This window comes from Amborella trichopoda, chromosome 13 (genome assembly GCF_054954075.1).
Source record: "Amborella trichopoda isolate Santa Cruz 75 chromosome 13, AtrichopodaSantaCruz75HAP2 v2.0, whole genome shotgun sequence".
Taxonomy (NCBI): domain Eukaryota; kingdom Viridiplantae; phylum Streptophyta; class Magnoliopsida; order Amborellales; family Amborellaceae; genus Amborella; species Amborella trichopoda.
The window spans coordinates 25,227,944-25,244,642 of record NC_142348.1 but is presented as its reverse complement, the minus strand read 5'-3'; the positions used below and the strand labels follow the sequence as shown (position 1 = coordinate 25,244,642).

The window sequence follows — 16,699 nt, the reverse complement described above, 5'->3', positions numbered from 1 at the left end:
ATAAAAGGTATTTTTTAATACAACCTAGGAATAAATGGTCTAATTATATTTTTTATTTTTATAACATGATGGTCTTTAACATAAATTTAGTAATATTAATTTAAACATAGAATTCATACAATGAGGCCATTTGAAATCTCTCTTTCTGCTAACAATGTTTTCCACTAATTTATTCTAGAAACCTAAAAAATTAAAGAAAATTGGTACGTATTTTAATAATTTTTACATTGATAACCAAATCTTTTATTTTATTTATTAATTTTTGTATTATAAATCATGTAGTGTACTATTTTTCTTATAGTTGTCAATAATACATTTTAAATTAGATGATATTATAAAATTTTTGGATTTGTTATTATTTATATAATAAAATAATTATAAAATATTGTTGGCATATAATATTATAGTTAGTTAGGTTATAATAATTTGGGTTTTTTTAACGGATTAGGATTTTCCGTCAATTCGAGATTTTAGTGGCCAAATTTTTATCGATTTAGTCAACTCTTTATTGAAGTCCATAGATGATTATATAATTAATCCATGATAATTCTATGATTTCTTTTGTGTGATGTAAATTTAATGGTCAACATAAGTTCATATAGGGAAAGAGTATCTCAATATTCACAAATTGATGAAAAAAATAAAAGTCAATAATGTAGTACCCACATTTCTTATTGGATTCCTAAAAAACAACATTTATAATGAATTTTAATCATTTTTTTGGATTTTTTTGAAACTTTAATCCGACTGATTCAGCCGATTCCCAATCCGGATCGCCGATTCACCAATCCGGATAGGTTTTTAAGGTGCCCAATCCGGGTCACCGATCCACTTTTTAAACCATTGGTTCTTCTCTAGAATCGGGCGATTCCCCGTTTTACAAAAGAATCGATACAGAATGATCGATTCCCTGGACGATTCTCGGTTTTGCAAAGATTCTTCTCTAGAATTAGGTGATTCCCGGTTTTACAAAATAATTGACACATGATGACCGATTCCCTGTTTGAATCGCCGGTTCTTCTTTAGAATCTGGCGATTCTCGGTTTTACAAAGGTTCTTCTCTAGAATCGGGCGATTCCCGGTTTTACAAAGGTTCTTCTCTAGAATAGGGCGATTCCCGGTTTTACAAAGGTTCTTCTCTAGCAAGGTCATAAAAAACTCTGAGTCGAACTGGACTCGACCGGTTCGACTCGAGAATCGCTCGAGGACACACCAGTTCTGCACATAAAATGGGAATCGCCCGTGTCTAGAGAGAACTGAGCGATTCCCAATAGTAGACTTGCGATTCCGTCCAAGTTAGACCTAGTCATCCGAAAGAACACAGGCTGCACAATGTTCTTCACGGGATTTCGATTTTTTTTTGGTCATTTTGTGATCGATTTTCAACGTTTTTAGCCTTATAAACGAATCTTACGGGCTTTAATTCAAATTTCAAATCATTTTCACTCAATAAAACGAATTAAAACCACCGTTTTTTATCAACAAATTTGGATCGAAGAGTGAGTTTTATGGTTTCCGCCATTTCAGTGATTTCAATCAAAATAAAGGTTCATTTTTTGTAAAATTTCAGGCTGAGTGATTGTAAGAGTGTTGGTCAGAATTTTGTGTTCATAATTTGTGATTATCTTGGTCTATACATATCAATTTTGAGTTTGAAGGCACGGATGCACGAAGAACAGGTAAAAACTCTGCTTTTTTTTTTTTTCTGCCATGCGATCAAATCCAGTCAATATTCTACAAATTATGTATTAAATTTATAGGGTTTTGATTCTTTGTAGTGTTGTTTATCATTAGATATATTCAATTTGATTATATTTATTCAATTTCAGTTGGATTTTATAGAAAATAAGAGTGATGTATGTTAAAAAAAAAGTGGACTGTCTTCTTCTTTTTTTTCAGTGATTTCAATCGAAATAAAGCTTCATTTTTTGGAAACTTTCAGGCTAAGTGATTGTAAGACTGTTGGTCAGAATTTTGTGTTCATAATTTGTGATTATCTTGGAGGAATACATATCAATTTTGTGTTTGAAGGCACAGATGCACGAAGAACAGGTAAAAACTCTGTTTTTTTTTTAAAAAACTCTTTTTTTTTTTTTTTCGCCATGCGATCAAATCCAGTCAATATTTTACAAATCATGTATTAAATTTATAGGGTTTTGATTCTTTGTAGTGTTGTTTATCATTAGATATACTCAATTTGATTATATTTATTCAATTTCAGTTGGATTTTATAGAAAATAAAAGTGATGTCTGTTAAGAAAAAAGTGGACTGTTTTTTTTTTTTTTTCAGTAATTTCAATCGAAATAAAGCTTCATTTTTTGTAAAATTTCAGGCTGAGCGATTTTAAGAATGTTGGTCAGAATTTTGTGTTCATAATTTGTGATTATCTTGGAGGAATACATATCAATTTTGAGTTTGAAGGCACGGATGCACGAAGAACAGGTAAAACACTTTGTTTTTTTTTTTTTTTTTTTCTGCCATTCGATCAAATCCAATCAATATTTTACAAATCATGTATTAAATTTATAGGATTTTAATTCTTTGTAGTGTTGTTTATCATTAGATATATTTAATTTGATTATATTTATTCAATTTCAGTTGGATTTTATAGAAAATAAGAGTGATGTCTGTTAAAAAAAAGTGGACTGTTTTTTTTTTTTTTTTTCGCCATTTTTACAATTTCAGTAAATATTTTGCAAAGAATGTGTTAAATTTATAGGGTTTTGATTCGTTATAGTGTTGATTATCATCTCATGTATTAAATTTTATCTGATTTATTCAATTTGAGATTTATTTTTGAGATTGAATGACTGATGTCTGTGAAGAACTGCTTTTTTTTTTTTTTTCCTCAATTTAATCGATTTTATTTAATATTTTGATAATAATGTGTTAATATTATAGGGCTTTGATTCCTTATAGTGTTGTTTATCAAAATATGTATTAAATTTGATGTAATTTATTCGATTTGAGGTGGATTTTTGGGTTGGAATGACCGATGTTAGGTTGGTCTGTGAAGAACTAGGTTTTTTTTTTTTGTTTTTTCATGATCAATTTTTTTGAGAAATCGTAATTTTTGAAAAAATTGTTTATGATTATCATGAGGAATTAAACAATATTTTTTTATTTTTAATGTTAAATTTCTAGGTCAAAAAATGGCATGTTGATAGATTATTTATGCAAAACAATACATGTTATTATATTTTTAATGCAAAACTGTATTTTTTAATTTGTTGTTAATGCAAAAAAATACATTAACAAATAAATGTCGTTAAACTGTATTATATTTTTAATGCAGTTTTGATTTAAAAAGTTTTTTGAATTGTCAAACAAATTCAATCAATGGCACCAGCGTGACCAAGAAGAAGAACGACGTCATCTGTCATTTTATTTTTAGATTGTATGTTACTAATTTTATGCTTTATTGTAGTCCATGTATGTTGATATACTTATTCCATGATAATTCTATGTTTATCCTTTTGTGTGATGTAAATTAAATGGTAAATAATAGTTCATGCAGGGAAAGAACATATCAATATTTGCATATTCATGTAAAGAAATGAAAATTCTTAATGGAGTACCCTCATTTTTTATTGAATTCCCAAAAAACAATATTTATAATGAATTTTAATAATTTTTTCGAATTTTTTTGAAGCTTTAATCTGACCGATTCAGCGGATTCCCTTATCCAGATCGCCGATTCGCCGATCCATATTGGTTTTGAGGTGCCCGATCTAGGTCATTGATCCGCTTTTTAAACTATTGTTCTGTAGAATCGAGCGATTCCCGGTTTTACAAAAGAATCAACATGGGATGACCGATTCCCGGGACGATTCTTGGTTTTACAAAGGTTCTCTCTAGAATTGGGCGATTCCCGGTTTTACAGAAGAATCAACACGAGATGGCCGATTCCCAGTTCGAATCAGCCGATTCCGTGCCGACTCGACAATTTTTAAACCACTTATTTTGTTATCACTTGAGAGATTTTGTTATCATTTCGGCATGGATAATAATATATTATACAACAGAAAAAATAAAAAATATAAACATAAAGATCATAAAAATCGCCAAGAGAAGTCTCATAAGAAAAGAAAGAAAAGAGATTCTAAATTTAAGAAATTTAGGTCCCCCAAAAAAAAGATCATAAAAATCGCCAATAAAAGTCTCATAAGAAAAGAAAGAAAAGAGATTCTAAATTTAAGAAATTTAGGTCCCCCCAAAAAAAGAACATGTTGTACGTTTTAGATGTAAAGAAAAGGGTCATTGTGCTAATTGATGAAATAGAAAAAAATAACTAGAATAATAATATTCGTGAATCAACAGATGAAGAACCTGAAGAAGAAATATAAGAACCTGAAACTCCTAGAAAATGAAGTTCCTCAGTATCAAGGGAAGAACAAAAATGTCATACATGTATCTATAATATACCAAGTATAAATGTCCTAACAAGAAATTGTTAAACCAATTAGAAAACTTTTAAGAAAGTAAAAGATTAAAAACATTTAGAGTTACTTTGAAAATTTAAATCAACCAAAAGAAAATAAACAATTTTATAGTTTTCAAGAAATATTACAGGATGTAAATAAAAAAAGTAAAAGATTATAAACAGTAATATTTGGTTAATAAACAATCTTTTAAAGGGATCTCCTTTGGTAGGTTGATTATCCTAAGTAAGCTTGACTCTAGTCTTCAGGGCTGGTTAGCTATTCTCCCTCATTAGGGTCATTAGGATTTATATTTTGTGAAAATATCTTATTTTCTTCTTCATCATCTCTCAAATGTTGTTCAAAATCAAAATTTTCATACTACCTAGCCGCAATAATTAGGGCTAAGGCTGGCAGATTTATATTATTATTAACAATATATCTCCAACAAATAATCCAAGGGATGTCTTTTAGCAATAAAATATATTAGCAAGTCATCACCATATCCATGCTTTTGATAAAAATAGTTTAAGAGTTTTTTAGGCAATATCTGATGTTTAGCTCTAAAATGGTTCCATCATATAAGGAACCAATTAGGGAATTTAAACTGGATACAATCTTCGGTTAACTATATCATCTATGTATGTGTGAATCTACGATTTCGAATATAGGACAAATAAGTCCATGCTTCTATAGATTTTGAATATAGAACACACAAGTGATGTAAATAAAAATTGGGGTTGTTAAAATTTTTTTTTATTTTTTTTTGTTTTTTTTTTAGGCATGGGTATTGCGCTGGGATACGTTAGGTGGGAGGATTTTTGTGTATGAGTTGACACCAAAAAATGTCTATCTTTTGGTCTAAGAAATAGTTTATCTTGATTAATTTTTATTATCTTTTAGAAAGAGAAGATAAGTAGAGATTATTTTTTACTATCTTTTAGAAAGAGAAGCTAACATGAGATTTAGAAATATAGATGGAAATAAAGATTTATGTGGGAGTTAGAGAGAGATGTAAGAGATTTTATTTTTTGTGGGATGTTTCATTTATTTATTTATTTTGTTGTAAGCCTATTTAAAGAGATGAAGTCCCTCATTATAAACAAAGAGATATTGAAATTGAGTAAAGAGTTGATCTTATGAAAAGATCTTTTGGGGTAGATTCCTTTGCAGACCCAGAGAGATGGTATGTTCTCTCATATTTATTATTATTTTTATTTTAATTATTGCTTCCCTCCATCTTTCTTACATCAGTTGGTATCAGAGCAAGTAAAATCTAGCTATTGCCATGCCACCAAAAGTTGACCATGCTATGGATGATCGTCTGAGACAAGTATTAGAAAATTTAACCAAAGTCATAGAGGATGTTCGAACCATATTTTGTGAAATGAATTAGAGGTTAAAATGGTTGGAGAACACTGTCCACTGCGAAGAGGGCGATTGGAATCATGAAGATTTGACACCAGATTTCATCGTAGAGATGAATCGAGACCCACAACTAACTAGAGGTACCGATCAAGAATGTCACAATCACATTGTGATGCAAGATCCACGATTTGAGGAGTATCAACATCAACTCGATCTTCCCAAATTTTACGAGGAACTTGAAACAGAAAAAGAAATCATAATTGAGTCTGAGATCCTAGTGTTTTAATTAAAGATGAGCAAAAAGTATTTCATGAGTCGGTTTAGTGCCGAGATGTATACTTCAAGCTCGAGATCAGGCTTCTCCCAACTTCGAGAGAATGATGCAAATAAAAATTAGAATTATATAAAAAAAAAATTTGTTTTTTTTAGGAATAGGAATTGCGCTGTGATAAGTTAGGTGGAAAGATTTTTGTGCATGAGTTTTAATAGGGGCATGAGTTGACCCCAAGAAATGCATATCTTTTGGTTTATGAAATAGCTTATCTTCTAAGATAAATAGATATTATCTTTTAGAAAGAGGAGATAAGTAGAGATTATAATATTTTAGAAAGAGAAGATATCATAAGATTTAGAGAGGTAGATAGAGAGGGAGATTTACGTAGGAGTTAAAAAGAAAGAGATAAGAGAAAGATTATATTTTATGGGTTGTTTCATCTATTTATTGATTTTTTGTCAAGTGTATTTAAATGGAAGAAGTCTCTCATTGTAAATAAAAAGAGATTGGAATTGGGCCCCGCCTGACGACTCTTTTGTTCTTTATATTCTCTTTTACTTTTTCATTTTTTCCATTTAGCCCGGCCTGATGGGGCTAAGGCCAAGCCTGGCCTCTATCGCCCGATGAGGCCCAAGCAAGGCCTAGGTCAGTCCTATGAGAATTAGGGCTAGGGCCAGGGCTGCCTGGCCTGTTATGAGCTTTAGGGTTAACTTTGGCGTGGAGACCTGGTTGGACAAAAGATGTGCTCAAAATATTATAATGCTCCTATGAAAGGATATTATACGTTCACTTGACTCGGTAAAGCCTTTGTAGGTGTATTCGGAGACCCCCAAAATTTTGGGGGCCGTAACCTCAATCAGGCGACCACCTTCGAGGGAAAAAAAAAAGAACAGAAAGAATAGCTACCTAAGATTAAGTATAGACAGTCCAATGAAATCATAGATAACCCCCTGACCTACTTTCTAGGTATTGCCACCCCTAGTACTTTGTAAACCACATGCTTAACCCCAAACAGTTTATTTTTGGAGCCAACGCCAAGTCAAAAAGCGGTGTCTTTTAGGACGAAAATACCCCCATACAATTTTACATATTTGACAAACAAAAGTGGGGATCGTGATCATCATTTTGTGTTGAGAAACGTTTTGTGTTCCCATAGTCCGCCATGTGCAGTGTAGATTGAATTGCCTTCATCTACATCTTGATTTCTAGGGATTTTCTCTACCCAAATTTTTGAGCATCTTAGTGAGTTTTGTATATCATATCAGTGAGTTCTTTATCATATTTGAGAATAAAAAATGAGGATATATGATTACCATTGTTCTTGAGAAAAGTTTGATGTTCTCTTGTTCCATATTGTGTAGTTTGTTTATAATTTGACCCGTTTGTGTGGGATCTCTCAACCTTTTGAAATTTGATCTCAAACATATTTCTCTCTTTAATTGAATCTTCTTAAGTGGTATACAAGTGATTATAAGCTTCTCAAAGTGAAGTGATCTCCAGTATTAACTATCCATGCTTTTGTCTATGGGACAAAATTAAGTCCTTAAAAGATTTGATTTGTGACCCAGTCGCAAAAGGTTCAACCTATGGCTTCCCAAATGATTGTTTGCATGTTTATTTGTTATAATTTACAGTTATTTAATTATTTGTGCTATGGAGGAATTGAGAATGTCATATGTGGAACATGTTTGTTCTTATGTCTATACATCCTATGATTTTATGCCATGTTGAATTATTGGCCTCATACTATGCAAGTAGAATACATAGTTGGCTCCTCATGATCAGGTCTACTTGCATATGAAAACTTGTGGTTTTGATGACGATGAGGATTGTACATGAAGTGATCATATAATTCCTAAGTGATGAGAAAAATTTGAGTATGTATGTTGTGTAGTGTTATAAACATAAGTATTTGAGTATTTGAGCATTGTATTGTATTTTGTTGTATTTAGAATTTGGGCCATGAAATAGGATTAATTAGAGTTGTAATTTTTATTTTAAAATTTGTATAAACCAAGCTTAGTGGCTGAAATTTGTGTATTATTGTCTTCTTTCATGAAAATCAATGTATTATAGGATCATGATTCCACAATAATGAAAAAATTTTAAATTGAGTAACTAGCGACTTTGTCTTGTACCACTTACAAAGACAGCCGCACCCAAAGAAAAATCCCAAAGACAAAGAGAAGCCGCCAAACTGTCAAGTTCTCAATCACCCATTAAGGTCAAATTCCTCTCGTGGACACAAAACATCCAAAAGAGCCCCAAGCAATTAGTAAAAAAAAAAAAAAATTCCTCTCGTGGACACAAAACATCCAAAAGAGCCCCAAGCAATTAGTAAAAAAAAAAAAAAAAAGAAAAAAGGATAAGGCATCCAAAATCTCGAAAGAAAAATTAACAAATGGCCAAAAATTTCCAAAAATTAAGACGGCCTACAAAATCCAGAGCAAAACGAAAGATGCTCAAAATTTTCCAAAAGTTAGGAGAAGGGGTCCAATATCTCAAGATAAATCAAGAAGGTGCCAGAACTTCCAAGTTAAAATTGATCACAAGCACAGTTTAAAAGATGAGAAATTACTTGATGATTCCTACTTACAAAAGTCTCATCCAACGTTGGCCAGACTCGTAAATCCACTAGAAGGATTATAAGTGGCTAAATTCCAAGGCCTATTTTTTAAAAGAATTTTTGGAAATTTCAACTTCAAAATATTTTCAAAACCCTCTTCGGGAAAAGTTTTTAAAAAAGGCTATAGGATTTCATTATCTTAAACTGCATTTAAAAAAAATAGAAAATTTACATAAAAATCATTATATTTTGCGCTATTACGGATATACCAAATAGTTTATGTTATTACATGTATGCCTATTTTTTACCTTTTACAATGCAAGTTTTTAAAAAAGACCACTTTACCCTTTTTCGGATGTTCAACATCCAAAAATAGGTCGAAAGTTAAACGTTAAATCCGAAAATACCCCAATTGTTGAACGTTAAGTATAACATTTTCAGATGTTGAACATCCGAATTTAAGATATTTTCGGATGTTCAACATCCAAAAATATGCCTATTTTTTACCTTTTACAATCCAAGTTTTTAAAAAAGACCACTTTACCCTTTTTCGGATGTTCAACATCCAAAAATAGGTCGAAAGTTAAACGTTAAATCCGAAAATACCCCAATTGTTGAACGTTAAGTATAACATTTTCAGATGTTGAACATCCGAATTTAAGATATTTTCGGATGTTCAACATCCGAAAATACCCTGATAGTTAAATAAACCTTATTCTTCTCTGTTTTTAGATGTTGAACATCTTAAAATCTCTTAAATTCGGATGTTCAACATCCGAAAATATTATCCTTAATGTTAAACTATCGGGGTATTTTTGGATGTTGGATATCTGAAAATTCCTTAATTTCGGATATTCAACATCCGAAAATAGAAAATTTAATATTTAACTTTAGACCTATTTTCGGATGATGAACATCCAAAATTCCCATCAATTCGGATGTTCAATATCCGAAAAAGGGTAAAATGGTCTTTTTGAAAATTTGTGTTATAAAAGATAAAAAAACGGACATACATGTAATAACGAAAACTATGTGGTATATCGATAATATAGCAAAGTATAATGGATTTTTATGTAATTTTCTCTTAAAAAAATCTCCCTTTCTTCAACTTTTCTAGTTTTATTGCTCCTTTTATTTTCAAAACTCTATCTTAGGAGTAATTCCAAGATGGATGCTTTTGAAATTGTCTTGTGATTTCTAAACCTTAATTCTTAGTTTAAATCATAACGCCCGACACTTGGTTTTGTTTTTCCAAAATCCTTCATATTTTATAATTTTCTAAAAATATTTTCTAAAGCAATTGAGTTGGAACGCATATACATGATGTAATCACGTTTTCGCGTTCTAAGCCTTAGAGAATGAATCTAAAAATCCTTAGTAAGACTATCCCAGGTAAAATCTCAAACCAATCAAAACCACAAACCTAAAAGAACCTTAGGAGCGAAAGGAACCGTGGAAAAGGTCGCTAAGTTCAAAATTCAAGATAAAATTTAAAAGCCTAAGATCAAGTGGCATGACTACAAAATCCCATTCGAAATCCAATGATGACAACATAACGAAACATCTGAAGAAAAGCTTAGGTAAAAAGGACTTAGCCCTTGGTGGCTAAGTGGGATGACGTAGCCTTTCGAGGATGCTCCAAAAAATGGACTCATGTGCCGTCTGCCCATTTGGTATTTGGATCAAATGCAAGGTTGAAAATTGGCAATGGGTGTCTACTTTTCTACTCACTTGTTCATCGAAGAACAAGGTGTGCCAAAGATGGTCAAACTGTAGACATGTAATTTGAAATTGTTAATTTTCAAAAATTTTATTAACCGTAAAATTGCATTAATCTGAAACCCTCAACAATAGGAACCATAATACCCAAGTGCACCATAGGCTTATAATTCATTATTCCTGAGAAACCTTTAGAATCAATCTAACTCTAAACCTAAATTCAGCCAAATCAACCTAAATCAGTCCAAATCAATACAATATCCTGATTGATCCATATTTTTTTGAAAAAGTAGACATAGCTCTAGAAAGCTAGGAAAAACTAGATCAAACACCAAAAAGATGCTAAAATTGAACCAGACAACCACTTGTGAACTTAGCAAAGGGTTCGACACCATCAAGAAAAATCTAGGCTAGATTAGCTCCAGCAATGCGTTATGTGTCACTAGCTGCTTTGAGCACCTAATTTTCCAAGAGATTCAGCCCATCCCAGATAAGTCCTTTCCAGTATTGGCTCAACTGCCAATTAGTTTCTAGAGGGTGTTTTTCCGGGATTTTGCAGAGCCCTAGATCCTATAGAAAATATGGATGTTTTGACTAGTCAACCAGTCAAACCCTAGAAGTCCTAATCTCAAATCAAATAAAAGTCTTCATCCTAGTTATATTAGAGCCCAATTTGCAGCCTACAAATACCCCCTCTAGGCTCCTATAATTCATACTGAAACTCTTAGATAAATTTTTTAGAAGTTAGAGAGAAAATCAGTTAGGCTAGAGAAACCCTGGAAAACTCAAGGTTTCCTAACCCTATTGTATATCTCATAATATGGAAGGTATATATTATAGTCAGTATATATATGAAGGGTAAGTATAGTATCTGTATTTTATAAGATAAGCTTGTATATTCATATGATTAATGGACATTGAGTCTCTTTAGAGAAACCCGAGACACTTCACATGGTATCAGAGCCAAATTCATCGTAGCCGTATCCATTCCTTGTCCCTGAAGCATTGTTGCTGATTTTGAAGACAAGTCTGTAGCTCACCTAGTCGGTGCAACTTCTGTTTCGACTCTCTGTTGAGTCGTGTCTTGACTCTCTGCTGAGTCAAGTTTCAACTCTCGGATCTGTCTCTCTGCTGAGTCGTTTTCGACTCTGATTTGTTTTTTTCTCTAGAATTTTTTTTGTCTGATTGATCGACCCTACTCTAATATGGCCCTCAGTTCTTGAGGCCATCTGTTCGTGAGACTTGTTGATCCACTGCTACGCTATGTACTTGTTGATCAAGCAATCTGAACATGACAACCACTGTATCTACTAGTCATGCTATGCACCTGAAGATCCAACAACTCATTTTCACAACAAGCTCCAACTGCTCTCTTTCATAGTATCTTGAGTTTGAGAGGGAGTGTGAAAGGAAAGCATATATTGTGTATCTAATTAATATGGAAGGTATATATTATAGGCAGTATATATATGAAAGGGTAGGTACAATATCTGTATTTTATGGTAAGTTTGAATATAGTATAAATATTTGTGATTTATTCTATTCCTGTCATTTGCATTTGTCTATATAAGACAAGCTTGTATATTCATATTAATTAATGGACATCGAGTCTCTTCGGAGAAACTTCACATTCTCTACAACTTAATTTGAGAAAAGCCTTATGAAGAACAAGACCTTCGCAAATCAAACGTGAGGAAGAACATGCCCTAGGTACAATTCAAAAAATTCTTCAAGGAAAGAGAATGGAGTAAATCAACTCGCAGTCTGATACAGGTTCCAGACATCATAGGCTAACTCGCTCAATCGAGGTAAATTCTTTCTTTTATTTCCAATCTATTTATTCCTGGTTTCTTGGTTTTCTACTTGATTTTTGTGTTATTTCAAGCCGGTCCTACCGACTATTTATGAGGAGAAAGTTGATCCCATGGATCAGTCTCATCATACAATACAATGGAATCCACCATTCTCCATCAAATTGTTGATTGTTTAGTTTAAAACATAAATCAGAGAGGATTTCTTCCGGGATCTTCCCAGATTCGGGTGTAAACAAGACTACAGTTGAAATCTTTACAAGTTTGAGCTCAAGAAGTCACTTGATTTTGCCAAAATTCACATTTAATAATAGAATTGGCTACTTGTGTAGCAAAAGTTCATATGAAACAATGGATTGGCTACTCGTCCTAATGAAAATTCACATGTATTCATAAACTGGGTACTTGATGCAATGAAAAATCACATGTATGCATAAACTGGCTACTTCGTGCATTAAAAATCCGCTTGTAATAATAATAGATTGCGAACATACCCCACACACCTTCAAGTTGGAACACTTTGCCAATGGGCCACCCTCTATTATTTATGGCACTTTTTCTTAGCTTTCTCGTAATGTAAATGACAACTGAAATAAAGTTCGTCAGTGGAGTTGAATGTTATATACTGGCAGCTTTGAGTTGAATATCGTAATTGTCTAATAAGGTTGTGGAAAAATAAAAGGATGCGGGTTTCCATGAGTCAGCCGACTCACATGTACACATGCAGCCTCCCTCTATTTTATCTAATTTTTTTATAGATTCATCATCTTGCCAAGGCGATCATGAATATTAAAAGAAAAATAGCATTTTAAAATTTAAAATATTTCTTTTTTGTATTGTTTTGGTGAACCGTCTATATGAAATCTATGGCGGGTACACTTTATACAACGTCCATCACCATAGACTCACGCAACACTTTTCCAAAATAAAATGCCAAATGCTTTTCTAGAAAAATAAAGAGGAAGAAAAGAAAATAAAAGTGCAGCTCCAATGGAATGGTTGCTTCTTGCACTAGAGCACCTGAAAAGGAAACATAGTAAATCATAGGGGTAGACCCATTTGCAACCTATAGCCCTTGGGAACCAACACAATATTTAAGGGAGGAGCTTTCTCTAGGGGGGGGGCTAGAGTGGGTACACACTTGCACTTACCACCAATTTGTTTATGAAAGTTATTGTACCAAACTCAAGTTGTAATGAGCATGAAGGATAGTGGAACCACATGCTCCTACACAACTCACCTAAAACAATATTCCACTTTTATAGATCCCTTGATTTGCAGGAACAGAACTTACTTGATTTCCAAAATAGGAAACATTCTAGAATACAAACGCAAACCAGAACTAAGGCTTCTAAATGTACAGTAAAATATGGACAAAATAAACGAGTATGTGACGAACTATGAAACCTAGAATGCATCACTTGATTTTATAAACGAACAAAGGACCTCAAGAGGACAGGTCTAGGAAAATTCACGTGCCACTTGATTTAGTTTGAAATAGAATCCCTAATGAGCATAGGAAAAACCTGTGTTCAGTTTTATCATGAAGCATGGAGACTTAACATAAGTAAATGGAACACTAAATGCCATGAAACATCACCGCCGGATCCTTACATTCATCCCCATATGTTGTTGTTGCCATGGCTGGGTGAGCTCTAGCATTGATGTTCAGATGGTCTTTTGAACGGTCACCTCCACTGCCCCATGAAAATCATAGTAGCTAAAAGATCATGGGAAAAGTATCAATCATACATCCTCCTAATTTTCTTAAATTCACTTTTCTGCGCTAATAATCGTAAACAGACATAGTACCTAGGGAAAGAGCGCATTCCAGCCGTCAAAGAGTTTGCTGATCTGAAAAAAAACACCCAGAGAGTGGTGAGTCTCTCCCATATGCAATTCATGATTAAAGCTCAAACTCAAACCAATGAAACAGTAAATTCATTAGCTTCCGAAAAACTAGAAAGATACCTCCCAAATTTTAGGAATTTTAAGGATATCCAAAGTCCCAAGTAGCCACCTCCCCACTTGTATAAAAAGCACTTTATGTACATACAATGTTTTAAATGCATTTTAAAAATTTCCACGTCCAGAATCATTGAAAATAACTCCACCTTTGTCCAGTCAAATTGATAATGTTCAACCCAAATCATTTTTGGGACAAAAATAGACTACTTCGGCTTCCCTACATCATCTTTCTAATGGAAAATTAAATTACTAGAAAATTGATGACCAAATAAAAGTTATAAATTTTTAGAATGCATCAATCTTGTACAAAAATATTGATTTCAATGAGACAAATATAATGTCATATACCATGGTAACACGCTCAACATGCCCACAAGAAGCCAGACATTGTATGTTTGAGGATAAGAATACAGTTTAGGTATGGCCTTCTACCTAATAAATATGGCACGCTGAAGGCTCGGATTGTTCTCTGTTCTCTAACTAGCTTTTATTGCTGAATAAGAATAGAATGCAAGATATATATTGCAGGGTGCAACGTGAGTGTGAGGCACAAGGAAATACATTGGTGGAATCACATTACACCTAGTTGACATGGCATATGAATAAGGCAATTGTAAATCATACATAGAAAAGGATACATCTCATTTTAATGGATATTTTCATTTTATTGATCCAGCAGACATGGCAGGGTGAAGAATTGCTACAATAGTACTTTTGATAATTTGCGAGGATGAACATGGCGGGCTGAAGAGTTGCAAGGATAGAAGATCATTTGATAAATTGCAAGCAAAGCTAGGACCAATAAATACGAATGTGATCTTAGTATTTTCAAATGAAACTAGGAATATAATTAACTTAAATTTATAATTTCATGAATAAGATAAAAAGTACAAACCCCCTGCTTCAACGAAGCAGAGATTCCATTATCAAATATCAACATCAAGAGCTCAACAAGGAAAACAATGTCATCCAAAATGCAACAAACATTTGCAATGAGGAACCAAAAGAAATCACAAAGATGCATCAAATGATACACAGAAGAGCACAGAGAAATGAGCCAAAAAAGCATTACAGAAATTTACATTTCAGTATAAGTCTCTCTCTCTCTCTCTCTCTCTCTCACTAGAACAAAATTAGAAAAGAATACGCATTAGAAAGAGAAATCTTAATTCTTCATGCATCGTGTGTATTAATTCCAGCTAAGCAACACGCTCAAAAACACAATCCAGATCAATACAAAATTTTGAAAAATTTTAAGAGAGGGAAAAAGAGATGGAGAGATTATAAAGAAGAAATCAAACAAAGGAAGAACAAGCAGGCCAATGTCACATTTAGATGGTTGAAAAAAAAATCATCTCTTAAAAACCTAGAAAGAACACAATAAAAACCCGATTACATCAACACAACTAGGCGTCAATTATAAGATTTGTTCAGGCAGTACTCTAAATACCAATAAGTAATCAAAATATAATAATAACACAATATTCGAAAAGCATGATATACTTAGGGATTTCTATGATGGGACAAAATGCATGTCTTTCAATAGAATGAATTAAATTATAAATAAAAACTGATGGAATATACAACTAAAATGCCAACAAATAAATAAACTTCATCTTGTTCCTTTTCTCTTTTAGCTATAAAAGGTCCCAGGATGAACCTCTGGCTTATCAAAAAACCAATTAATCCATTAGGAACAGAAAAAAAAGATAATCAAAACTATCCGCTATGTCCTTCAATATTATCATCCCAGTTCTATGAATAATCTCTAAAAATTGAGGAAGCATTTTTCAACTGTATAATTAACAAAGGAAAAAGTTTATATAGGTTGCAACCTTATAATGTCGAGCTACGGATGCACCTCAAAAATCTATCGGAAAAGGTAGTTTTAACGTTGAAAAACCCTTTGATTGATCATCTCGACATCGAGATGTATGACCATGAAAAATAAAAAGATTTTAAGTCTTAGAAATAGTGTATTTTACAACCTATTATCTACACCGTCTATTTTCAAGATTTTCATATGTTGATAGATCTACTTGATTTTAAACATTTTTTAAATTTAAAATTTTATAATTAGATATAAAAATAGATTTTGAGATAACCCTAAGAACATTTTACGCCAAAATTATATACCATGATAAAATTTGAAGGCGCACCTTACCTCTATAGCTACGGATGCATCCGTATGCCAACTGCACCCATTTAACAAATCATTTTCTTTTCTTTTTTTCTTTTTTTCTTTGTTCCTTGTCATTTGTTTCTTTCACTCTTTCAAACTTGAACAAGGAATATGAACCCTATCAATTCCAAGACTAGGATTTCCAATACTAAAAAAAAAACAGAGGGAGAGAAATACTTCAGTAGGAACTCTGAAGTACTCAACAGACGGCTTTAAGTAGCTGTCATGGTGACATGTGTTTCTTGCACGAAAGGTCTTGGGTTCGTATCCTGACTTTGCTTGCTTCAAATGCATGGCCCCCCCTCTCTCTAATGTACTCAACAGAAAATGAATAAATGATATCTCCTTTTCACTATAGAATCGAAAATTCCAAGCATTAAAAACACAAA

The 16,699-nt window shown here is 32.6% G+C and overlaps 2 long non-coding RNA genes across 2 annotated transcripts; one reads left to right on the top strand and one right to left on the bottom strand.

Moving 5' to 3' along the window:
* The first annotated feature begins 1,573 nt into the window (after positions 1-1,573).
* On the top strand, positions 1,574-8,234 carry LOC148779130 (uncharacterized). Its single transcript, XR_016047364.1, has 3 exons — positions 1,574-1,679; positions 1,943-2,052; positions 2,334-8,234. It is a non-coding gene; the product is annotated as an uncharacterized LOC148779130 (long non-coding RNA).
* Positions 8,235-13,434: 5,200 nt separating this feature from the next.
* LOC148779129 (uncharacterized) lies at positions 13,435-16,259 on the bottom strand. The gene is made up of 2 exons (XR_016047363.1): positions 13,973-16,259; positions 13,435-13,880 (listed from the first exon to the last, which is right to left on the bottom strand). It is a non-coding gene; the product is annotated as an uncharacterized LOC148779129 (long non-coding RNA).
* Between the last annotated feature and the right edge of the window lie 440 nt (positions 16,260-16,699).